The sequence below is a fragment of the Schistocerca serialis genome, chromosome 2 (assembly GCF_023864345.2).
Source record: "Schistocerca serialis cubense isolate TAMUIC-IGC-003099 chromosome 2, iqSchSeri2.2, whole genome shotgun sequence".
Taxonomy (NCBI): domain Eukaryota; kingdom Metazoa; phylum Arthropoda; class Insecta; order Orthoptera; family Acrididae; genus Schistocerca; species Schistocerca serialis.
The window spans coordinates 803788683-803812336 of record NC_064639.1 but is presented as its reverse complement, the minus strand read 5'-3'; the positions used below and the strand labels follow the sequence as shown (position 1 = coordinate 803812336).

Genomic DNA, 23654 nt, shown 5'->3' with positions numbered 1-23654 from the left:
TCTAAATTTGCGTTTCCAGATCATCAGTAAAATACTGTGTGATTTACACCTGGTTTCCTTCTATCAAAGGCGATATTAGGAAGTACATCGACTGCAGCGTCATTAAGGGTCGTGGGTCCGGGCGCCGGCGCGCCAGCGGTGGCCTCTCGGGGCTGCTGGTGCCTCCATGTAGAGCTGCCGCTGAGCCCAGGCTCCTCGCCGCTAACGAAGTGATTGCTTTTGGTGACATCAATTGGAATAGCGACTGCGCGAATTGACGGTACCTCGTCCGGAAAGAAACAGTAGCTGATGCTACTGAGCACTCGGCCGCGAGCATTTCCGACGACTTCTTGGGCTCTTATTCGCGATGGCATTCAGACAGGCGAGGGTGCTGTCGATTGTTACATACGAATGCGAAATACCTGCATTGTGCGTTTCCGCAAAGTGATCGTCCTACAAGTTGTGTCGGATGTGGAGCACAGAGCGTAGCAGTTTCCGTGGTGTAGCGGTTATCACGTCTGCCTAACACGCAGATGGTCCCCGGCTCGATTCCGGGCGGAAACACTTGTTCGTCGCACTACAATCTCTACTGTTACCATTTAAATCAATTTCAAACGTCCCACCACCAGGGTGCAGACGGCTCAAATGATACATGAAACTCTTCCAGAACCGGCTACTTGGTTTTTGTGCTTACCTGGAGGGCTGGAAATGCGCGGAACAGCCGCCGGCATGACGGTAGTTGCCACACGTTTGCACAAAACGCAAGAGCTCGTCCGGGATTTGAACCCGGGACCTCCTGCACCCGAAGCAGGAATCATACCCCTAGACCAACGAGCCTGCTCGTAGCGGCTAAGCGCTGCACATGACTGACGCCTCCGTTCTTGGTATCACCATTCAGAGCAGCTGCTCACCCAGTGTTCTCCCTGGCTGTTGCGGTTTGATTGTTTTCATCGATGTCTTTTACTATAGCAACTTCTAGAATCGGTGGGAGCTCGTAGCCGATGCCCTTGCTTACGCAGGGTAAAATCTGTTGCCACTACGGGTTTCCAGGTTGTACAGCAGCTGAGCCGTCGTTTCCGTGGTGTAGCGGTTATCACGTCTGCTTTACACGCAGAAGGTCCCCGGTTCGATCCCGGGCGGAAACACGATTTTTTTAAACCCCTTTTCGGGTTCCATTTCCGAGATAACGTCACGTCTGCTTATGCAGGGATAATAAATGTCGTGTGCTACACGGATATCGCGTCATTTTACTGTCAAATGCTCTTGCTCCCATAGTGCACCGGTATTCAGTAACACTGAACGCTCGTAGCTCCATTCTGGCCGGCAAAATTTATAATCCATTTCTTCAGGACTACTTCAAGTGCGCTTCATACTGGCTTTCCTGAGCTCGCTGCACTCGCCTTGTCACAGCTCTGCTGAAGTGTGAACGGCACTAATAGTGAGAAACTCTTAACTACGCTCAGTCTTGTATCCCATCCTTTAGTTGTCGTCGTCGCTAATCAGATGAGGTTCGTCTCCACTCACGGTGCACATGTTCTGCAAAGACAACCTTTGTTTTCCGTTGCATGCAAGATTACTGTCGGCTCTTCTACAGCAATCGACCAATGTAATTTACTGGTGTCAGATTCTTGCCATACCAAACGGTCCCTTCATCACCGTAGAGCTGCACAAGGCGTGCTGCGGCAGGCATCTATTCTTCATTGCAGAGCTGCAAACGTGGGTGAGCTCCACCTACTCTTCAGCACGGTCAAAACAGTAGGGCTCGTCCGGGATTTGAACCCGGGACCTCCTGCACCCAAAGCAGGAATCATACCCCTAGACCAACGAGCCACCTGCCACTAGCAATGCAGCCAATCTCAAGCAGTCCAGCTCCGAGGAACACAAACTTCCTTGTAAATCAGAAACAAAAGCGCTTTCTGAAGGCAGCGCTCACCCCTGATGGGAAGAATATTAGAGGCAATGAATATAGAGTGAATAATTTCATCGCGCTCTGCAGATGAACACACGGTGGTGTTTCACTTTCGTCATGTGCTTTCTCAGTGTCAAGGGAAGGCAAATGCACTACACAAAAGAACATCGGGAAACTCATAACGAAAAGATTGCGGAATATACTGCAAGCAAAACTTCCAGAAGACGACTCCTGAACGCTTCGGTGCCTTAAGAATTATTCCGTGCAGCAATGATCATCTAGGAAGAGCCAACTGTACGTGTCGCTCCACCACACAACTTATTTTGCTATTGTTTTACCTAAATTTCCATTACCCCTTCGTTACAGGAATACTGTGTGGTTTTCACCTGATCTGCTTCGTCCAGCAGCGATAGTAGTAAGTAAATCGACGACAGAATCAATAAAAGTAGGTCAGACACAGAAATCGGAGTTACGTGTAGCTCATGTTATTCTGCTTTCAAATGCAGTTCTCCGGCTGGGAGTAGTGGCGTACTCCTGTAATCCAAGTGTCCGGGCGGCAGTTGTTGTGGGAGAGATCTGGGAACAACTACAGATTCGGCCGTTTCATCAGCTCAGCAACGACCGCGATGCCCTCGTCGAGCTCTGCAGATTGACCAGATAGCAGTGTGGAATTTTCGGCTAGTGGCGGCTCGGGGTTAAGAGAAGTCGAGAGCAGTGAGCAACACTAGATCGGGAAAGCGAAACAGACGACCCAGAACGAAGAGATTGCGGAATGTACTGCAAAAGCATAAAACTTCGAGAGACGAACTCTGAAGCCGTCGGTGCCTTAACAATCATTCCGTGCAGCAACGATAATCTGGGAAGAGCGATGCGTGGGTGCCGCTCCACCTCACAGCAGATTTTATATATTGTTCTACTTATTCTAAATTTGCGTTTCCAGATCATCAGTAAAATACTGTGTGATTTACACCTGGTTTCCTTCTATCAAAGGCGATATTAGGAAGTACATCGACTGCAGCGTCATTAAGGGTCGTGGGTCCGGGCGCCGGCGCGCCAGCGGTGGCCTCTCGGGGCTGCTGGTGCCTCCATGTAGAGCTGCCGCTGAGCCCAGGCTCCTCGCCGCTAACGAAGTGATTGCTTTTGGTGACATCAATTGGAATAGCGACTGCGCGAATTGACGGTACCTCGTCCGGAAAGAAACAGTAGCTGATGCTACTGAGCACTCGGCCGCGAGCATTTCCGACGACTTCTTGGGCTCTTATTCGCGATGGCATTCAGACAGGCGAGGGTGCTGTCGATTGTTACATACGAATGCGAAATACCTGCATTGTGCGTTTCCGCAAAGTGATCGTCCTACAAGTTGTGTCGGATGTGGAGCACAGAGCGTAGCAGTTTCCGTGGTGTAGCGGTTATCACGTCTGCCTAACACGCAGATGGTCCCCGGCTCGATTCCGGGCGGAAACACTTGTTCGTCGCACTACAATCTCTACTGTTACCATTTAAATCAATTTCAAACGTCCCACCACCAGGGTGCAGACGGCTCAAATGATACATGAAACTCTTCCAGAACCGGCTACTTGGTTTTTGTGCTTACCTGGAGGGCTGGAAATGCGCGGAACAGCCGCCGGCATGACGGTAGTTGCCACACGTTTGCACAAAACGCAAGAGCTCGTCCGGGATTTGAACCCGGGACCTCCTGCACCCGAAGCAGGAATCATACCCCTAGACCAACGAGCCTGCTCGTAGCGGCTAAGCGCTGCACATGACTGACGCCTCCGTTCTTGGTATCACCATTCAGAGCAGCTGCTCACCCAGTGTTCTCCCTGGCTGTTGCGGTTTGATTGTTTTCATCGATGTCTTTTACTATAGCAACTTCTAGAATCGGTGGGAGCTCGTAGCCGATGCCCTTGCTTACGCAGGGTAAAATCTGTTGCCACTACGGGTTTCCAGGTTGTACAGCAGCTGAGCCGTCGTTTCCGTGGTGTAGCGGTTATCACGTCTGCTTTACACGCAGAAGGTCCCCGGTTCGATCCCGGGCGGAAACACGATTTTTTTAAACCCCTTTTCGGGTTCCATTTCCGAGATAACGTCACGTCTGCTTATGCAGGGATAATAAATGTCGTGTGCTACACGGATATCGCGTCATTTTACTGTCAAATGCTCTTGCTCCCATAGTGCACCGGTATTCAGTAACACTGAACGCTCGTAGCTCCATTCTGGCCGGCAAAATTTATAATCCATTTCTTCAGGACTACTTCAAGTGCGCTTCATACTGGCTTTCCTGAGCTCGCTGCACTCGCCTTGTCACAGCTCTGCTGAAGTGTGAACGGCACTAATAGTGAGAAACTCTTAACTACGCTCAGTCTTGTATCCCATCCTTTAGTTGTCGTCGTCGCTAATCAGATGAGGTTCGTCTCCACTCACGGTGCACATGTTCTGCAAAGACAACCTTTGTTTTCCGTTGCATGCAAGATTACTGTCGGCTCTTCTACAGCAATCGACCAATGTAATTTACTGGTGTCAGATTCTTGCCATACCAAACGGTCCCTTCATCACCGTAGAGCTGCACAAGGCGTGCTGCGGCAGGCATCTATTCTTCATTGCAGAGCTGCAAACGTGGGTGAGCTCCACCTACTCTTCAGCACGGTCAAAACAGTAGGGCTCGTCCGGGATTTGAACCCGGGACCTCCTGCACCCAAAGCAGGAATCATACCCCTAGACCAACGAGCCACCTGCCACTAGCAATGCAGCCAATCTCAAGCAGTCCAGCTCCGAGGAACACAAACTTCCTTGTAAATCAGAAACAAAAGCGCTTTCTGAAGGCAGCGCTCACCCCTGATGGGAAGAATATTAGAGGCAATGAATATAGAGTGAATAATTTCATCGCGCTCTGCAGATGAACACACGGTGGTGTTTCACTTTCGTCATGTGCTTTCTCAGTGTCAAGGGAAGGCAAATGCACTACACAAAAGAACATCGGGAAACTCATAACGAAAAGATTGCGGAATATACTGCAAGCAAAACTTCCAGAAGACGACTCCTGAACGCTTCGGTGCCTTAAGAATTATTCCGTGCAGCAATGATCATCTAGGAAGAGCCAACTGTACGTGTCGCTCCACCACACAACTTATTTTGCTATTGTTTTACCTAAATTTCCATTACCCCTTCGTTACAGGAATACTGTGTGGTTTTCACCTGATCTGCTTCGTCCAGCAGCGATAGTAGTAAGTAAATCGACGACAGAATCAATAAAAGTAGGTCAGACACAGAAATCGGAGTTACGTGTAGCTCATGTTATTCTGCTTTCAAATGCAGTTCTCCGGCTGGGAGTAGTGGCGTACTCCTGTAATCCAAGTGTCCGGGCGGCAGTTGTTGTGGGAGAGATCTGGGAACAACTACAGATTCGGCCGTTTCATCAGCTCAGCAACGACCGCGATGCCCTCGTCGAGCTCTGCAGATTGACCAGATAGCAGTGTGGAATTTTCGGCTAGTGGCGGCTCGGGGTTAAGAGAAGTCGAGAGCAGTGAGCAACACTAGATCGGGAAAGCGAAACAGACGACCCAGAACGAAGAGATTGCGGAATGTACTGCAAAAGCATAAAACTTCGAGAGACGAACTCTGAAGCCGTCGGTGCCTTAACAATCATTCCGTGCAGCAACGATAATCTGGGAAGAGCGATGCGTGGGTGCCGCTCCACCTCACAGCAGATTTTATATATTGTTCTACTTATTCTAAATTTGCGTTTCCAGATCATCAGTAAAATACTGTGTGATTTACACCTGGTTTCCTTCTATCAAAGGCGATATTAGGAAGTACATCGACTGCAGCGTCATTAAGGGTCGTGGGTCCGGGCGCCGGCGCGCCAGCGGTGGCCTCTCGGGGCTGCTGGTGCCTCCATGTAGAGCTGCCGCTGAGCCCAGGCTCCTCGCCGCTAACGAAGTGATTGCTTTTGGTGACATCAATTGGAATAGCGACTGCGCGAATTGACGGTACCTCGTCCGGAAAGAAACAGTAGCTGATGCTACTGAGCACTCGGCCGCGAGCATTTCCGACGACTTCTTGGGCTCTTATTCGCGATGGCATTCAGACAGGCGAGGGTGCTGTCGATTGTTACATACGAATGCGAAATACCTGCATTGTGCGTTTCCGCAAAGTGATCGTCCTACAAGTTGTGTCGGATGTGGAGCACAGAGCGTAGCAGTTTCCGTGGTGTAGCGGTTATCACGTCTGCCTAACACGCAGATGGTCCCCGGCTCGATTCCGGGCGGAAACACTTGTTCGTCGCACTACAATCTCTACTGTTACCATTTAAATCAATTTCAAACGTCCCACCACCAGGGTGCAGACGGCTCAAATGATACATGAAACTCTTCCAGAACCGGCTACTTGGTTTTTGTGCTTACCTGGAGGGCTGGAAATGCGCGGAACAGCCGCCGGCATGACGGTAGTTGCCACACGTTTGCACAAAACGCAAGAGCTCGTCCGGGATTTGAACCCGGGACCTCCTGCACCCGAAGCAGGAATCATACCCCTAGACCAACGAGCCTGCTCGTAGCGGCTAAGCGCTGCACATGACTGACGCCTCCGTTCTTGGTATCACCATTCAGAGCAGCTGCTCACCCAGTGTTCTCCCTGGCTGTTGCGGTTTGATTGTTTTCATCGATGTCTTTTACTATAGCAACTTCTAGAATCGGTGGGAGCTCGTAGCCGATGCCCTTGCTTACGCAGGGTAAAATCTGTTGCCACTACGGGTTTCCAGGTTGTACAGCAGCTGAGCCGTCGTTTCCGTGGTGTAGCGGTTATCACGTCTGCTTTACACGCAGAAGGTCCCCGGTTCGATCCCGGGCGGAAACACGATTTTTTTAAACCCCTTTTCGGGTTCCATTTCCGAGATAACGTCACGTCTGCTTATGCAGGGATAATAAATGTCGTGTGCTACACGGATATCGCGTCATTTTACTGTCAAATGCTCTTGCTCCCATAGTGCACCGGTATTCAGTAACACTGAACGCTCGTAGCTCCATTCTGGCCGGCAAAATTTATAATCCATTTCTTCAGGACTACTTCAAGTGCGCTTCATACTGGCTTTCCTGAGCTCGCTGCACTCGCCTTGTCACAGCTCTGCTGAAGTGTGAACGGCACTAATAGTGAGAAACTCTTAACTACGCTCAGTCTTGTATCCCATCCTTTAGTTGTCGTCGTCGCTAATCAGATGAGGTTCGTCTCCACTCACGGTGCACATGTTCTGCAAAGACAACCTTTGTTTTCCGTTGCATGCAAGATTACTGTCGGCTCTTCTACAGCAATCGACCAATGTAATTTACTGGTGTCAGATTCTTGCCATACCAAACGGTCCCTTCATCACCGTAGAGCTGCACAAGGCGTGCTGCGGCAGGCATCTATTCTTCATTGCAGAGCTGCAAACGTGGGTGAGCTCCACCTACTCTTCAGCACGGTCAAAACAGTAGGGCTCGTCCGGGATTTGAACCCGGGACCTCCTGCACCCAAAGCAGGAATCATACCCCTAGACCAACGAGCCACCTGCCACTAGCAATGCAGCCAATCTCAAGCAGTCCAGCTCCGAGGAACACAAACTTCCTTGTAAATCAGAAACAAAAGCGCTTTCTGAAGGCAGCGCTCACCCCTGATGGGAAGATTATTAGAGGCAATGAATATAGAGTGAATAATTTCATCGCGCTCTGCAGATGAACACACGGTGGTGTTTCACTTTCGTCATGTGCTTTCTCAGTGTCAAGGGAAGGCAAATGCACTAAACAAAAGAACATCGGGAAACTCATAACGAAAAGATTGCGGAATATACTGCAAGCAAAACTTCCAGAAGACGACTCCTGAACGCTTCGGTGCCTTAAGAATTATTCCGTGCAGCAATGATCATCTAGGAAGAGCCAACTGTACGTGTCGCTCCACCACACAACTTATTTTGCTATTGTTTTACCTAAATTTCCATTACCCCTTCGTTACAGGAATACTGTGTGGTTTTCACCTGATCTGCTTCGTCCAGCAGCGATAGTAGTAAGTAAATCGACGACAGAATCAATAAAAGTAGGTCAGACACAGAAATCGGAGTTACGTGTAGCTCATGTTATTCTGCTTTCAAATGCAGTTCTCCGGCTGGGAGTAGTGGCGTACTCCTGTAATCCAAGTGTCCGGGTGGCAGTTGTTGTGGGAGAGATCTGGGAACAACTACAGATTCGGCCGTTTCATCAGCTCAGCAACGACCGCGATGCCCTCGTCGAGCTCTGCAGATTGACCAGATAGCAGTGTGGAATTTTCGGCTAGTGGCGGCTCGGGGTTAAGAGAAGTCGAGAGCAGTGAGCAACACTAGATCGGGAAAGCGAAACAGACGACCCAGAACGAAGAGATTGCGGAATGTACTGCAAAAGCAAAACTTCGAGAGACGAACTCTGAAGCCGTCGGTGCCTTAACAATCATTCCGTGCAGCAACGATAATCTGGGAAGAGCGATGCGTGGGTGCCGCTCCACCTCACAGCAGATTTTATATATTGTTCTACTTATTCTAAATTTGCGTTTCCAGATCATCAGTAAAATACTGTGAGATTTACACCTGGTTTCCTTCTATCAAAGGCGATATTAGGAAGTACATCGACTGCAGCGTCATTAAGGGTCGTGGGTCCGGGCGCCGGCGCGCCAGCGGTGGCCTCTCGGGGCTGCTGGTGCCTCCATGTAGAGCTGCCGCTGAGCCCAGGCTCCTCGCCGCTAACGAAGTGATTGCTTTTGGTGACATCAATTGGAATAGCGACTGCGCGAATTGACGGTACCTCGTCCGGAAAGAAACAGTAGCTGATGCTACTGAGCACTCGGCCGCGAGCATTTCCGACGACTTCTTGGGCTCTTATTCGCGATGGCATTCAGACAGGCGAGGGTGCTGTCGATTGTTACATACGAATGCGAAATACCTGCATTGTGCGTTTCCGCAAAGTGATCGTCCTACAAGTTGTGTCGGATGTGGAGCACAGAGCGTAGCAGTTTCCGTGGTGTAGCGGTTATCACGTCTGCCTAACACGCAGATGGTCCCCGGCTCGATTCCGGGCGGAAACACTTGTTCGTCGCACTACAATCTCTACTGTTACCATTTAAATCAATTTCAAACGTCCCACCACCAGGGTGCAGACGGCTCAAATGATACATGAAACTCTTCCAGAACCGGCTACTTGGTTTTTGTGCTTACCTGGAGGGCTGGAAATGCGCGGAACAGCCGCCGGCATGACGGTAGTTGCCACACGTTTGCACAAAACGCAAGGGCTTGTCCGGGATTTGAACCCGGGACCTCCTGCACCCGAAGCAGGAATCATACCCCTAGACCAACGAGCCTGCTCGTAGCGGCTAAGCGCTGCACATGACTGACGCCTCCGTTCTTGGTATCACCATTCAGAGCAGCTGCTCACCCAGTGTTCTCCCTGGCTGTTGCGGTTTGATTGTTTTCATCGATGTCTTTTACTATAGCAACTTCTAGAATCGGTGGGAGCTCGTAGCCGATGCCCTTGCTTACGCAGGGTAAAATCTGTTGCCACTACGAGTTTCCAGGTTGTACAGCAGCTGAGCCGTCGTTTCCGTGGTGTAGCGGTTATCACGTCTGCTTTACACGCAGAAGGTCCCCGGTTCGATCCCGGGCGGAAACACGATTTTTTTAAACCCCTTTTCGGGTTCCATTTCCGAGATAACGTCACGTCTGCTTATGCAGGGATAATAAATGTCGTGTGCTACACGGATATCGCGTCATTTTACTGTCAAATGCTCTTGCTCCCATAGTGCACCGGTATTCAGTAACACTGAACGCTCGTAGCTCCATTCTGGCCGGCAAAATTTATAATCCATTTCTTCAGGACTACTTCAAGTGCGCTTCATACTGGCTTTCCTGAGCTCGCTGCACTCGCCTTGTCACAGCTCTGCTGAAGTGTGAACGGCACTAATAGTGAGAAACTCTTAACTACGCTCAGTCTTGTATCCCATCCTTTAGTTGTCGTCGTCGCTAATCAGATGAGGTTCGTCTCCACTCACGGTGCACATGTTCTGAAAAGACAACCTTTGTTTTCCGTTGCATGCAAGATTACTGTCGGCTCTTCTACAGCAATCGACCAATGTAATTTACTGGTGTCAGATTCTTGCCATACCAAACGGTCCCTTCATCACCGTAGAGCTGCACAAGGCGTGCTGCGGCAGGCATCTATTCTTCATTGCAGAGCTGCAAACGTGGGTGAGCTCCACCTACTCTTCAGCACGGTCAAAACAGTAGGGCTCGTCCGGGATTTGAACCCGGGACCTCCTGCACCCAAAGCAGGAATCATACCCCTAGACCAACGAGCCACATGCCGCTAGCAATGCAGCCAATCTCAAGCAGTCCAGCTCCGAGGAACACAAACTTCCTTGTAAATCAGAAACAAAAGCGCTTTCTGAAGGCAGCGCTCACCCCTGATGGGAAGATTATTAGAGGCAATGAATATAGAGTGAATAATTTCATCGCGCTCTGCAGATGAACACACGGTGGTGTTTCACTTTCGTCATGTGCTTTCTCAGTGTCAAGGGAAGGCAAATGCACTAAACAAAAGAACATCGGGAAACTCATAACGAAAAGATTGCGGAATATACTGCAAGCAAAACTTCCAGAAGACGACTCCTGAACGCTTCGGTGCCTTAAGAATTATTCCGTGCAGCAATGATCATCTAGGAAGAGCCAACTGTACGTGTCGCTCCACCACACAACTTATTTTGCTATTGTTTTACCTAAATTTCCATTACCCCTTCGTTACAGGAATACTGTGTGGTTTTCACCTGATCTGCTTCGTCCAGCAGCGATAGTAGTAAGTAAATCGACGACAGAATCAATAAAAGTAGGTCAGACACAGAAATCGGAGTTACGTGTAGCTCATGTTATTCTGCTTTCAAATGCAGTTCTCCGGCTGGGAGTAGTGGCGTACTCCTGTAATCCAAGTGTCCGGGTGGCAGTTGTTGTGGGAGAGATCTGGGAACAACTACAGATTCGGCCGTTTCATCAGCTCAGCAACGACCGCGATGCCCTCGTCGAGCTCTGCAGATTGACCAGATAGCAGTGTGGAATTTTCGGCTAGTGGCGGCTCGGGGTTAAGAGAAGTCGAGAGCAGTGAGCAACACTAGATCGGGAAAGCGAAACAGACGACCCAGAACGAAGAGATTGCGGAATGTACTGCAAAAGCAAAACTTCGAGAGACGAACTCTGAAGCCGTCGGTGCCTTAACAATCATTCCGTGCAGCAACGATAATCTGGGAAGAGCGATGCGTGGGTGCCGCTCCACCTCACAGCAGATTTTATATATTGTTCTACTTATTCTAAATTTGCGTTTCCAGATCATCAGTAAAATACTGTGAGATTTACACCTGGTTTCCTTCTATCAAAGGCGATATTAGGAAGTACATCGACTGCAGCGTCATTAAGGGTCGTGGGTCCGGGCGCCGGCGCGCCAGCGGTGGCCTCTCGGGGCTGCTGGTGCCTCCATGTAGAGCTGCCGCTGAGCCCAGGCTCCTCGCCGCTAACGAAGTGATTGCTTTTGGTGACATCAATTGGAATAGCGACTGCGCGAATTGACGGTACCTCGTCCGGAAAGAAACAGTAGCTGATGCTACTGAGCACTCGGCCGCGAGCATTTCCGACGACTTCTTGGGCTCTTATTCGCGATGGCATTCAGACAGGCGAGGGTGCTGTCGATTGTTACATACGAATGCGAAATACCTGCATTGTGCGTTTCCGCAAAGTGATCGTCCTACAAGTTGTGTCGGATGTGGAGCACAGAGCGTAGCAGTTTCCGTGGTGTAGCGGTTATCACGTCTGCCTAACACGCAGATGGTCCCCGGCTCGATTCCGGGCGGAAACACTTGTTCGTCGCACTACAATCTCTACTGTTACCATTTAAATCAATTTCAAACGTCCCACCACCAGGGTGCAGACGGCTCAAATGATACATGAAACTCTTCCAGAACCGGCTACTTGGTTTTTGTGCTTACCTGGAGGGCTGGAAATGCGCGGAACAGCCGCCGGCATGACGGTAGTTGCCACACGTTTGCACAAAACGCAAGGGCTTGTCCGGGATTTGAACCCGGGACCTCCTGCACCCGAAGCAGGAATCATACCCCTAGACCAACGAGCCTGCTCGTAGCGGCTAAGCGCTGCACATGACTGACGCCTCCGTTCTTGGTATCACCATTCAGAGCAGCTGCTCACCCAGTGTTCTCCCTGGCTGTTGCGGTTTGATTGTTTTCATCGATGTCTTTTACTATAGCAACTTCTAGAATCGGTGGGAGCTCGTAGCCGATGCCCTTGCTTACGCAGGGTAAAATCTGTTGCCACTACGAGTTTCCAGGTTGTACAGCAGCTGAGCCGTCGTTTCCGTGGTGTAGCGGTTATCACGTCTGCTTTACACGCAGAAGGTCCCCGGTTCGATCCCGGGCGGAAACACGATTTTTTTAAACCCCTTTTCGGGTTCCATTTCCGAGATAACGTCACGTCTGCTTATGCAGGGATAATAAATGTCGTGTGCTACACGGATATCGCGTCATTTTACTGTCAAATGCTCTTGCTCCCATAGTGCACCGGTATTCAGTAACACTGAACGCTCGTAGCTCCATTCTGGCCGGCAAAATTTATAATCCATTTCTTCAGGACTACTTCAAGTGCGCTTCATACTGGCTTTCCTGAGCTCGCTGCACTCGCCTTGTCACAGCTCTGCTGAAGTGTGAACGGCACTAATAGTGAGAAACTCTTAACTACGCTCAGTCTTGTATCCCATCCTTTAGTTGTCGTCGTCGCTAATCAGATGAGGTTCGTCTCCACTCACGGTGCACATGTTCTGAAAAGACAACCTTTGTTTTCCGTTGCATGCAAGATTACTGTCGGCTCTTCTACAGCAATCGACCAATGTAATTTACTGGTGTCAGATTCTTGCCATACCAAACGGTCCCTTCATCACCGTAGAGCTGCACAAGGCGTGCTGCGGCAGGCATCTATTCTTCATTGCAGAGCTGCAAACGTGGGTGAGCTCCACCAACTCTTCAGCACGGTCAAAACAGTAGGGCTCGTCCGGGATTTGAACCCGGGACCTCCTGCACCCAAAGCAGGAATCATACCCCTAGACCAACGAGCCACATGCCGCTAGCAATGCAGCCAATCTCAAGCAGTCCAGCTCCGAGGAACACAAACTTCCTTGTAAATCAGAAACAAAAGCGCTTTCTGAAGGCAGCGCTCACCCCTGATGGGAAGAATATTAGAGGCAATGAATATAGAGTGAATAATTTCATCGCGCTCTGCAGATGAACACACGGTGGTGTTTCACTTTCGTCATGTGCTTTCTCAGTGTCAAGGGAAGGCAAATGCACTAAACAAAAGAACATCGGGAAACTCATAACGAAAAGATTGCGGAATATACTGCAAGCAAAACTTCCAGAAGACGACTCCTGAAGGCGTCGGTGCCTTAAGAATTATTCCGTGCAGCAATGATCATCTAGGAAGAGCCAACTGTACGTGTCGCTCCACCACACAACTTATTTTGCTATTGTTTTACCTAAATTTCCATTACCCCTTCGTTACAGGAATACTGTGTGGTTTTCACCTGATCTGCTTCGTCCAGCAGCGATAGTAGTAAGTAAATCGACGACAGAATCAATAAAAGTAGGTCAGACACAGAAATCGGAGTTACGTGTAGCTCATGTTATTCTGCTTTCAAATGCAGTTCTCCGGCTGGGAGTAGTGGCGTACTCCTGTAATCCAAGTGTCCGGGCGGCAGTTGTTGTGGGAGAGATCTGGGAACAACTACAGATTCGGCCGTTTCATCAGCTCAGGAACGACCGCGATGCCCTCGTCGAGCTCTGCAGATTGACCAGATAGCAGTGTGGAATTTTCGGCTAGTGGCGGCTCGGGGTTAAGAGAAGTCGACAGCAGTGAGCAACACTAGATCGGGAAAGCGAAACAGACGACCCAGAACGAAGAGATTGCGGAATGTACTGCAAAAGCAAAACTTCGAGAGACGAACTCTGAAGCCGTCGGTGCCTTAACAATCATTCCGTGCAGCAACGATAATCTGGGAAGAGCGATGCGTGGGTGCCGCTCCACCACACAGCAGATTTTATATATTGTTCTACTTATTCTAAATTTGCGTTTCCAGATCATCAGTAAAATACTGTGTGATTTACACCTGGTTTCCTTCTATCAAAGGCGATATTAGGAAGTACATCGACTGCAGCGTCATTAATGAAGTGATTGCTTTTGGTGACATCAATTGGAATAGCGACTGCGCGAATTGACGGTACCTCGTCCGGAAAGAAACAGTAGCTGATGCTACTGAGCACTCGGCCGCGAGCATTTCCGACGACTTCTTGGGCTCTTATTCGCGATGGCATTCAGACAGGCGAGGGTGCTGTCGATTGTTACATACGAATGCGAAATACCTGCATTGTGCGTTTCCGCAAAGTGATCGTCCTACAAGTTGTGTCGGATGTGGAGCACAGAGCGTAGCAGTTTCCGTGGTGTAGCGGTTATCACGTCTGCCTAACACGCAGATGGTCCCCGGCTCGATTCCGGGCGGAAACACTTGTTCGTCGGACTACAATCTCTACTGTTACCATTTAAATCAATTTCAAACGTCCCACCACCAGGGTGCAGACGGCTCAAATGATACATGAAACTCTTCCAGAACCGGCTACTTGGTTTTTGTGCTTACCTGGAGGGCTGGAAATGCGCGGAACAGCCGCCGGCATGACGGTAGTTGCCACACGTTTGCACAAAACGCAAGGGCTCGTCCGGGATTTGAACCCGGGACCTCCTGCACCCGAAGCAGGAATCATACCCCTAGACCAACGAGCCTGCTCGTAGCGGCTAAGCGCTGCCCATGACTGACGCCTCCGTTCTTGGTATCACCATTCAGAGCAGCTGCTCACCCAGTGTTCTCCCTGGCTGTTGCGGTTTGATTGTTTTCATCGATGTCTTTTACTATAGCAACTTCTAGAATCGGTGGGAGCTCGTAGCCGATGCCCTTGCTTACGCAGGGTAAAATCTGTTGCCACTACGGGTTTCCAGGTTGTACAGCAGCTGAGCCGTCGTTTCCGTGGTGTAGCGGTTATCACGTCTGCTTTACACGCAGAAGGTCCCCGGTTCGATCCCGGGCGGAAACACGATTTTTTTAAACCCCTTTTCGGGTTCCATTTCCGAGATAACGTCACGTCTGCTTATGCAGGGATAATAAATGTCGTGTGCTACACGGATATCGCGTCATTCTACTGTCAAATGCTCTTGCTCCCATATTGCACCGGTATTCAGTAACACTGAACGCTCGTAGCTCCATTCTGGCCGGCAAAATTTATAATCCATTTCTTCAGGACTACTTCAAGTGCGCTTCATACTGGCTTTCCTGAGCTCGCTGCACTCGCCTTGTCACAGCTCTGCTGAAGTGTGAACGGCACTAATAGTGAGAAACTCTTAACTACGCTCAGTCTTGTATCCCATCCTTTAGTTGTCGTCGTCGCTAATCAGATGAGGTTCGTCTCCACTCACGGTGCACATGTTCTGCAAAGACAACCTTTGTTTTCCGTTGCATGCAAGATTACTGTCGGCTCTTCTACAGCAATCGACCAATGTAATTTACTGGTGTCAGATTCTTGCCATACCAAACGGTCCCTTCATCACCGTAGAGCTGCACAAGGCGTGCTGCGGCAGGCATCTATTCTTCATTGCAGAGCTGCAAACGTGGGTGAGCTCCACCTACTCTTCAGCACGGTCAAAACAGTAGGGCTCGTCCGGGATTTGAACCCGGGACCTCCCGCACCCAAAGCAGGAATCATACCCCTACACCAACGGGCCACCTGCCACTAGCAATGCGGCCAATCTCAAGCAGTCCAGCTCCGAGGAACACAAACTTCCTTGTAAATCAGAAACAAAAGCGCTTTCTGACTGCAGCGCTCACCCCTGATGGGAAGAATATTAGAGGCAATGAATATAGTGTGAATAATTTCATCGCGCTCTGCAGATGAACACACGGTGGTGTTTCACTTTCGTCATGTGCTTTCTCAGTGTCAAGGGAAGGCAAATGCACTAAACAAAAGAACATCGGGAAACTCATAACGAAAAGATTGCGGAATATACTGCAAGCAAAACTTCCAGAAGACGACTCCTGAAGGCGTCGGTGCCTTAAGAATTATTCCGTGCAGCAATGATCATCTAGGAAGAGCCAACTGTACGTGTCGCTCCACCACACAACTTATTTTGCTATTGTTTTACCTAAATTTCCATTACCCCTTCGTTACAGGAATACTGTGTGGTTTTCACCTGATCTGCTTCGTCCAGCAGCGATAGTAGTAAGTAAATCGACGACAGAATCAATAAAAGTAGGTCAGACACAGAAATCGGAGTTACGTGTAGCTCATGTTATTCTGCTTTCAAATGCAGTTCTCCGGCTGGGAGTAGTGGCGTACTCCTGTAATCCAAGTGTCCGGGCGGCAGTTGTTGTGGGAGAGATCTGGGAACAACTACAGATTTGGCCGTTTCATCAGCTCAGGAACGACCGCGATGCCCTCGTCGAGCTCTGCAGATTGACCAGATAGCAGTGCGGAATTTTCGGCTAGTGGCGGCTCGGGGTTAAGAGAAGTCGAGAGCAGTGAGCAACACTAGATCGGGAAAGCGAAACAGACGACCCAGAACGAAGAGATTACGGAATGTACTGCAAAAGCAAAACTTCGAGAGACGAACTCTGAAGTCGTCGGTGCCTTAACAATCATTCCGTGCAGCAACGATAATGTGGGAAGAGCGATGCGTGGGTGCCGCTCGACCACACAGCAGATTTTATATATTGTTCTACTTATTCTAAATTTGCGTTTCCAGATCATCAGTAAAATACTGTGTGATTTACACCTGGTTTCCTTCTATCAAAGGCGATATTAGGAAGTACATCGACTGCAGCTTCATTAAGGGTCGTGGGTCCGGGCGCCGGCGCGCCGGCGGTGGCCTCTCGGGGCTGCTGGTGCCTCCATGTAGAGCTGCCGCTGAGCCCAGGCTCCTCGCCGCTAACGAAGTGATTGCTTTTGGTGACATCAATTGGAATAGCGACTGCGCGAATTGACGGTACCTCGTCCGGAAAGAAACAGTAGCTGATGCTACTGAGCACTCGGCCGCGAGCATTTCCGACGACTTCTTGGGCTCTTATTCGCGATGGCATTCAGACAGGCGAGGGTGCTGTCGATTGTTACATACGAATGCGAAATACCTGCATTGTGCGTTTCCGCAAAGTGATCGTCCTACAAGTTGTGTCGGATGTGGAGCACAGAGCGTAGCAGTTTCCGTGGTGTAGCGGTTATCACGTCTGCCTAACACGCAGATGGTCCCCGGCTCGATTCCGGGCGGAAACACTTGTTCGTCGCACTACAATCTCTACTGTTACCATTTAAATCAATTTCAAACGTCCCACCACCAGGGTGCAGACGGCTCAAATGATACATGAAACTCTTCCAGAACCGGCTACTTGGTTTTTGTGCTTACCTGGAGGGCTGGAAATGCGCGGAACAGCCGCCGGCATGACGGTAGTTGCCACACGTTTGCACAAAACGGAAGGGCTCGTCCGGGATTTGAACCCGGGACCTCCTGCACCCGAAGCAGGAATCATACCCCTAGACCAACGAGCCTGCTCGTAGCGGCTAAGCGCTGCACATGACTGACGCCTCCGTTCTTGGTATCACCATTCAGAGCAGCTGCTCACCCAGTGTTCTCCCTGGCTGTTGCGGTTTGATTGTTTTCATCGATGTCTTTTACTATAGCAACTTCTAGAATCGGTGGGAGCTCGTAGCCGATGCCCTTGCTTACGCAGGGTAAAATCTGTTGCCACTACGGGTTTCCAGGTAGTACAGCAGCTGAGCCGTCGTTTCCGTGGTGTAGCGGTTATCACGTCTGCTTTACACGCAGAAGGTCCCCGGTTCGATCCCAGGCGGAAACACGATTTTTTTAAACCCCTTTTCGGGTTCCATTTCCGAGATAACGTCACGTCTGCTTATGCAGGGATAATAAATGTCGTGTGCTACACGGATATCGCGTCATTTTACTGTCAAATGCTCTTGCTCCCATAGTGCACAGGTATTCAGTAACACTGAACGCTCGTAGCTCCATTCTGGCCGGCAAAATTTATAATCCATTTCTTCAGGACTACTTCAAGTGCGCTTCATACTGGCTTTCCTGAGCTCGCTGCACTCGCCTTGTCACAGCTCTGCTGAAGTGTGAACGGCACTAATAGTGAGAAACTCTTAACTACGCTCAGTCTTGTATCCCATCCTTTAGTTGTCGTCGTCGCTAATCAGATGAGGTTCGTCTCCACTCACGGTGCACATGTTCTGCAAAGACAACCTTTGTTTTCCGTTGCATGCAAGATTACTGTCGGCTCTTCTACAGCAATCGACCAATGTAATTTACTGGTGTCAGATTCTTGCCATACCAAACGGTCCCTTCATCACCGTAGAGCTGCACAAGGCGTGCTGCGGCAGGCATCTATTCTTCATTGCAGAGCTGCAAACGTGGGTGAGCTCCACCTACTCTTCAGCACGGTCAAAACAGTAGGGCTCGTCCGGGATTTGAACCCGGGACCTCCTGCACCCAAAGCAGGAATCACACCCTTTTTTTTTTTTTTTTTTTATTTTTCTACCCCTTTTTTTTAAAATAAAATGGAACTAAAAAAACAATTGCCACCGCCACTTTTCATCCTATACCAAAAAAAAAAAAAAAAAAAAAAAAAGAAAAAAAAAACTGGGCCACTTCAGGCGTTGGCTCCTGACTAAACCTACCCCAGAGAGCTGCCTATATACCAGGGGAAGTATGGGAAATCAAGGTTAGGGCTATCCTTACAAACAAAACAAAATCTTCCTTTTCCTGAATTTTATTTTAATTTTTTTTGTTTTATATTTATTTATTTATTTTATTTTATTTTATTTATTTATTTTTTGTGTAATTGATCAGAGGCCTTCTGCGCCCCGCTGGTAATATGTTGAGTCACGTCTTCTCGAAATTGATGTGTTCCATTCAATTGTTCAGAAATGTTCATTGGTTCAAGCAGGAAACCTTCTCCTGTCTTGGCTTAACACATTCCAGCTGCGAGGCGGCTCGTGGAAAGCACTCCCAAGGAAAGTTAGAGAAAAATTGTCTGTATTTTGGGTGACGGACAACGACATAATGACGGTCATTGAGGTATGTCCAAAAATCGAGTGCAGAGTCTACAGTTTGTCCAAATAAGTAGTGAATGGCATGTCCGCGAATCCAATTCACAGCATTGGTCTTTGTCCGAGGAAAATAGTCACGTTCCGGAAATAATAATGAAAGGGGAGTAATCCGATCCGGAATGTCCCGCGTTAGAAAAGCCACAATACGTCGAACCAAGTGCCAAACCTCCGCCGCCGGTCCGCAAACAAACCGATGTTCATCATTGTCTGGCACTCCACACGTGGAGCATAGAGGTGATTGGGCGAGGTGGATACGATGAAGGCGAAATTGGTTGATTTGCTTACCATTGACAGTTATGTACCAGACAGATTGAACATTCGTGTCAAGGTAACAGGCGAACACCGCGCGCCTACATGACGCCAGTCAACCTGGGGGAACTTTTGTTCAATCGTGTTAGGTGGACGACCTAATTGGAGGACATTGTATACTGCCTTTGTCTTGAGCAAAAGCTGTCTTTGTAAGGTGAGGCGTAGATAACTGAGTTCCAGAAAGAAGTACCGCATATAATGGAACTGGGCCGGAACATCCGAGATGATCACTGGGGCTGACAGTGAGACCGGCGAGTATGCCGACAGGAGGAGACCAGTGAGGCTCGTTGGGCAACGTGTCCATACCGCCATCTGGGAGCTGACAAATAGGGCGCGAGCTCTATCCGGCACGTGAAACAGACCTATCCCACCTCGTTCACGGGGAAGAGTAAGGGTCGCATAGCTAATTTTGAACAACATCCCATAGCTGACGAAAGATGCCATCGCTGCCAACATGCGACGTGCCACAGTAAGCGGGAAAGGTAGAACTTGCGCTACATGGGGAACTCGGGATGCGATATATGTATTGACATATCGAGCTCGTTGGAGAATATCTAGGGATCGAAGGCGATGGTCCAAAGACCTGCTCTGATCATTAAAAGGAGGCGTCGGCAGTTGATGGTGGCTGAACGCCGGAGATCAGATGAAAAATCTATTCCCAAACAACGAATGGTATCAACGGTGGTGAGAGGTGTAACGCACTCCACGGGAAGTCCCGTGCCAATGAACATAACTTGTGACTTACGTACGTTTAAAGAGCTACCCGACGCCTCACCATAAGTCGCTACCCACGTCAAAACAGCTCGAATTTCGTCGCCATTACGTAAACAGATGACGACATCGTCAGCATAGGCCGTGCAACAGAATCGGTAGCGATCTATGGACAACCCTACCAAACGTTGTCTTAGTCCACATAGCAAGGATTCCAAGGAAAAGGCGTACAAAATTGCTGATAGAGGGCAACCTTGACGTACGGATCGACCTATTATTATCGGTGGAGTGAGTCTGCCATTGTACAGAATCCTGGATGAGGCACCCCGCAGAAGGCGCATCACTACCGTGATAACGGCGACCGGGAAACCCATATGGTGGAGAACGGCCGTAAGGAACGAATGGTCAACCCTATCAAAAGCTTGACTGAAGTCCAAAGACGCAAGTGCCCCAGAGAGGCGTTGTGCCTGGGTAACGGCGATCATATCCCTGTAGCGGCATAAAGCCGTGCGAATATTGTTGTCGCCTCCCAAAGATGCTTGGTCTGGCGACACAACATAGCGGGCAACGTTTTTAAGTCGTGCTGCCAAAAGGCGAGTGAAGATTTTCATATCACTGTTAAGGAGGGTGAGGGGCCGATAATCACTGATATTGTTGCCACCGTGCGGTTTATGTACAGGAATAATAATTCCTTCCATGAAAGCGTCCGGCACAGGTACTTCCGGAGACATCAGTTCCCGACAGATGGAGGTGAAGGTGGACTCTAACAAATCACGGAAGGTGCGATAAAATTCGAGGGGAAGACCGTCGGGGCCCGGGGAGCGATTGATGGTTCCTGCCCGGATCGCATCGCGGACTTCCTCATCAGTCACCTCCGACATCAAATCAATCGCCGCATCTCCTGGGATACCACCGAAGTTGAGCTGTGAGACTTCCTCGATCAACTCTGGGGAATGTGGAACTGCGGCGTAGAGCTGCCGGTAGTGGGCGTGAAGCACATTCCCTATGGCAGATTGGGTTACGTAGCGACGCCCTTCTTGATCCGTTAGGACGTGAATCAATTTTCGGCGTCGATTTTGTCGTTCTTGGATGATATGGTACATCGACGGATGTTCATGAGGCATGCGATCAGCAGTACGAGATCGTACTATCGCCCCTTCCAAATGCCGTCGCATGAGATTGGAGATTTGGGCCTTAGCTTGGTTCATCCTTGTATGGCGCTCAGGGGAGGCTGGCATCGTGGAGCATTCTCGTAGGATCCTGTAGTAAAAGTCCATAGTGCTCTTCCTCCAGGCGACAACATCTTTGCCATACCGGATTAAAGTTTTTCGAAGAGCAGGTTTTGCACACTGGATCCACCAGGATATGGTAGACGGATACGTGGGTCGGCGTCTATTACATGTGATCCAAGTGTGTTCTATTAGAAGTCGACAGTCAGGTGAATTAAGAAGTGACGTGTTCAGTTTCCATAAACCACGTCCGTGCCATACTGCCTGTCTTGTGAGAACAACATCACAGAAGTAAGCCTCATGGTCTGAGAAAGCAACAGGCCAGATTTCAGCCTGTCGAGTGTGTTGAATTAGGGATCGCGAGATGTAGATGCGATCAAGTCGGCTAGAGGAGTGCGCAGTGTGGTACGTAAAGCCCAAAAGATCACCGTGAACATGTCTCCACGTATCGACAAATTGTAGCCGCGTGACGACTGTTTCCAGAGCTGCGCATGGTGAGTGACGCGGCAATTGATCCTGAGGTCGCTGGGTGCAGTTGAAGTCTCCACCCATGATCCAGTCATCGTGTGGTCCCATAAAAAGGGGTGTGACTTCATTCGCGAAGAAAGCATTGCGTTCACGACGGTAGCTGGAGCCCGACGGCGCATAAATATTGATGATGCGTACACCAAAGAGAGTAAGGGCCATACCTCTGCCGCTGGGGAGGTATAGGACATCTTCGGCAGGAAGACCTTCGCGTAAGATGATGGCAACACCACTACCGGTGTCCGAAGCGGGAGAAAGATGCACCGTGAAGCCATGTGGTGGTGAAAACTCGGCGACATGCACTTCCTGAAAAAGCGCAATATCTATGTCCGCATCATAAATCATATCGCGGAGCAGCGCTAGTTTGTGGGGCGCACGAATGGTCGCGAGGTTAATCGCTGCGACACGATAATGCTGGTGTTGGAGTCCCACAGGCACAGGCGGGACTTCTTCTTCAGGAGCGAGAGGTCGTCGATCTTGCCGGTCCGCTGAAGAGGCTGCTATTGTGGAGAGTTTGCGGGCGCGGGCGCAACCGATGGGGGTGCCCCATCATCAGCAGCATCCGCCCCAGTCCCTTCGATCTCCACGTCGTCCGCCCAGGAGACTGATGCCGCGGTAGGGTATCGGCTGTGCACGTCATCCACGTGGAGAGGAGACGTAGTTTTCGTCTCATCCGATAGGCTCTCTTCAACGTCGACCTGTGGGGGCGACGGCGTCAGTAAGGAGGGGTGTTCGTTGCCAGTGGTCGCCTGTGGCGGGTCTTTCGCATCAGCCTTTCGGTCATCAAAGATCGGTTTGTCGTCCATCTTCGGGTCTGCATCCCCGGTACCCATCCGTAGAATGGATTCATCAGGGGGTGTACGGCTACGTTTCTTCCTCTTTCGTGTCGACCCTTGTTTTCGAACAAGTCGTTCAGAGTCCGATTGCGGGTGGCTTTCGTCTGACTCCGGACCAGTCTGAAGGAAAGCAGAAGTAGGTACCACTCCCGGATCAACGTCCATCTCAGTAGCATTTGCAGTCACAGTGCTGCGATGATTCGGCAGGTTAGGATCTGGCGTCTGGGGCACCTCAGAAGGAATCTCAGGAGCGGTTGCATCTACCTGATCAGACGACGTCAACGGAGCAGGAAGACTCTGTGTAGACGTGCTACCTTCCTGGGCAACCTTGGCGTATGTGACAGGGATCTGAGTCATCACCGCTGGGGACGCTTCCTCGCCGACCGGCGTCTGGATCAGGCGGCGTCGCATGCAGGCGGATCTGACGTGGCCTTCTTGTCCACAACCCGCACATGTTCGGGGTTGGCCGTCGTACATGACAATGGCTCGCACCCCGCCAATGGTCAGGTATGATGGAATATGTTTTTTCAGTTCAATTTTGACCTGACGCACACCATTAAGGACATGGTAGGTCGTGAAGGTTTGCCATTTTTCCTCTACGTAACCGATGACGTTACCGTATGGTTGTAACGCAGAGACAACTTCGTCCTTCGGCACTTCAAAAGGTAGTTCAAACACCCTAATCGTGCGTTGACCGTACTCTGCGAGTTCAAGTGTTACGGCTCCGACGTGACCATCAGAGTATTTGAACTTAAGTCCATTGGCATGGCGGCGAATAACATCTTCATACACCTCGGTGTTTGTCATTTTAATATGAACGACACTACTCGTGATCGAAAAATGGATTCCGATAACGTGGTTAGGATCTAAACGAACTTATTCACGTATGAACGTTTCAACTTC

At 49.9% G+C, this 23654-nt stretch overlaps 26 non-coding genes across 26 annotated transcripts; 14 read left to right on the top strand and 12 right to left on the bottom strand.

The window, feature by feature from the left end:
* Window positions 1-470: 470 nt before the first annotated feature.
* Window positions 471-543, top strand: Trnav-aac (transfer RNA valine (anticodon AAC)). The gene has a single exon. It is a non-coding gene; the product is annotated as a tRNA-Val (tRNA).
* A 201-nt stretch (window positions 544-744) lies between these two features.
* Window positions 745-816, bottom strand: Trnap-cgg (transfer RNA proline (anticodon CGG)). Its single transcript has one exon. It is a non-coding gene; the product is annotated as a tRNA-Pro (tRNA).
* A 235-nt stretch (window positions 817-1051) lies between these two features.
* Window positions 1052-1124, top strand: Trnav-uac (transfer RNA valine (anticodon UAC)). The gene has a single exon. It is a non-coding gene; the product is annotated as a tRNA-Val (tRNA).
* Window positions 1125-1737: 613 nt separating this feature from the next.
* On the bottom strand, window positions 1738-1809 carry Trnap-ugg (transfer RNA proline (anticodon UGG)). Its single transcript has one exon. It is a non-coding gene; the product is annotated as a tRNA-Pro (tRNA).
* A 1470-nt stretch (window positions 1810-3279) lies between these two features.
* Window positions 3280-3352, top strand: Trnav-aac (transfer RNA valine (anticodon AAC)). The gene has a single exon. It is a non-coding gene; the product is annotated as a tRNA-Val (tRNA).
* Window positions 3353-3553: 201 nt separating this feature from the next.
* Window positions 3554-3625, bottom strand: Trnap-cgg (transfer RNA proline (anticodon CGG)). Its single transcript has one exon. It is a non-coding gene; the product is annotated as a tRNA-Pro (tRNA).
* A 235-nt stretch (window positions 3626-3860) lies between these two features.
* On the top strand, window positions 3861-3933 carry Trnav-uac (transfer RNA valine (anticodon UAC)). The gene has a single exon. It is a non-coding gene; the product is annotated as a tRNA-Val (tRNA).
* A 613-nt stretch (window positions 3934-4546) lies between these two features.
* On the bottom strand, window positions 4547-4618 carry Trnap-ugg (transfer RNA proline (anticodon UGG)). Its single transcript has one exon. It is a non-coding gene; the product is annotated as a tRNA-Pro (tRNA).
* A 1470-nt stretch (window positions 4619-6088) lies between these two features.
* Window positions 6089-6161, top strand: Trnav-aac (transfer RNA valine (anticodon AAC)). Its single transcript has one exon. It is a non-coding gene; the product is annotated as a tRNA-Val (tRNA).
* A 201-nt stretch (window positions 6162-6362) lies between these two features.
* Trnap-cgg (transfer RNA proline (anticodon CGG)) lies at window positions 6363-6434 on the bottom strand. Its single transcript has one exon. It is a non-coding gene; the product is annotated as a tRNA-Pro (tRNA).
* Window positions 6435-6669: 235 nt separating this feature from the next.
* On the top strand, window positions 6670-6742 carry Trnav-uac (transfer RNA valine (anticodon UAC)). Its single transcript has one exon. It is a non-coding gene; the product is annotated as a tRNA-Val (tRNA).
* A 613-nt stretch (window positions 6743-7355) lies between these two features.
* On the bottom strand, window positions 7356-7427 carry Trnap-ugg (transfer RNA proline (anticodon UGG)). Its single transcript has one exon. It is a non-coding gene; the product is annotated as a tRNA-Pro (tRNA).
* Window positions 7428-8895: 1468 nt separating this feature from the next.
* Window positions 8896-8968, top strand: Trnav-aac (transfer RNA valine (anticodon AAC)). Its single transcript has one exon. It is a non-coding gene; the product is annotated as a tRNA-Val (tRNA).
* A 201-nt stretch (window positions 8969-9169) lies between these two features.
* On the bottom strand, window positions 9170-9241 carry Trnap-cgg (transfer RNA proline (anticodon CGG)). The gene has a single exon. It is a non-coding gene; the product is annotated as a tRNA-Pro (tRNA).
* A 235-nt stretch (window positions 9242-9476) lies between these two features.
* Trnav-uac (transfer RNA valine (anticodon UAC)) lies at window positions 9477-9549 on the top strand. The gene has a single exon. It is a non-coding gene; the product is annotated as a tRNA-Val (tRNA).
* Window positions 9550-10162: 613 nt separating this feature from the next.
* Trnap-ugg (transfer RNA proline (anticodon UGG)) lies at window positions 10163-10234 on the bottom strand. The gene has a single exon. It is a non-coding gene; the product is annotated as a tRNA-Pro (tRNA).
* A 1468-nt stretch (window positions 10235-11702) lies between these two features.
* On the top strand, window positions 11703-11775 carry Trnav-aac (transfer RNA valine (anticodon AAC)). The gene has a single exon. It is a non-coding gene; the product is annotated as a tRNA-Val (tRNA).
* A 201-nt stretch (window positions 11776-11976) lies between these two features.
* Trnap-cgg (transfer RNA proline (anticodon CGG)) lies at window positions 11977-12048 on the bottom strand. Its single transcript has one exon. It is a non-coding gene; the product is annotated as a tRNA-Pro (tRNA).
* A 235-nt stretch (window positions 12049-12283) lies between these two features.
* On the top strand, window positions 12284-12356 carry Trnav-uac (transfer RNA valine (anticodon UAC)). The gene has a single exon. It is a non-coding gene; the product is annotated as a tRNA-Val (tRNA).
* Window positions 12357-12969: 613 nt separating this feature from the next.
* On the bottom strand, window positions 12970-13041 carry Trnap-ugg (transfer RNA proline (anticodon UGG)). Its single transcript has one exon. It is a non-coding gene; the product is annotated as a tRNA-Pro (tRNA).
* A 1369-nt stretch (window positions 13042-14410) lies between these two features.
* Window positions 14411-14483, top strand: Trnav-aac (transfer RNA valine (anticodon AAC)). Its single transcript has one exon. It is a non-coding gene; the product is annotated as a tRNA-Val (tRNA).
* A 201-nt stretch (window positions 14484-14684) lies between these two features.
* On the bottom strand, window positions 14685-14756 carry Trnap-cgg (transfer RNA proline (anticodon CGG)). Its single transcript has one exon. It is a non-coding gene; the product is annotated as a tRNA-Pro (tRNA).
* Window positions 14757-14991: 235 nt separating this feature from the next.
* Trnav-uac (transfer RNA valine (anticodon UAC)) lies at window positions 14992-15064 on the top strand. The gene has a single exon. It is a non-coding gene; the product is annotated as a tRNA-Val (tRNA).
* A 2153-nt stretch (window positions 15065-17217) lies between these two features.
* Window positions 17218-17290, top strand: Trnav-aac (transfer RNA valine (anticodon AAC)). Its single transcript has one exon. It is a non-coding gene; the product is annotated as a tRNA-Val (tRNA).
* A 201-nt stretch (window positions 17291-17491) lies between these two features.
* On the bottom strand, window positions 17492-17563 carry Trnap-cgg (transfer RNA proline (anticodon CGG)). The gene has a single exon. It is a non-coding gene; the product is annotated as a tRNA-Pro (tRNA).
* A 235-nt stretch (window positions 17564-17798) lies between these two features.
* Window positions 17799-17871, top strand: Trnav-uac (transfer RNA valine (anticodon UAC)). Its single transcript has one exon. It is a non-coding gene; the product is annotated as a tRNA-Val (tRNA).
* The last annotated feature ends 5783 nt before the right edge of the window (window positions 17872-23654 follow it).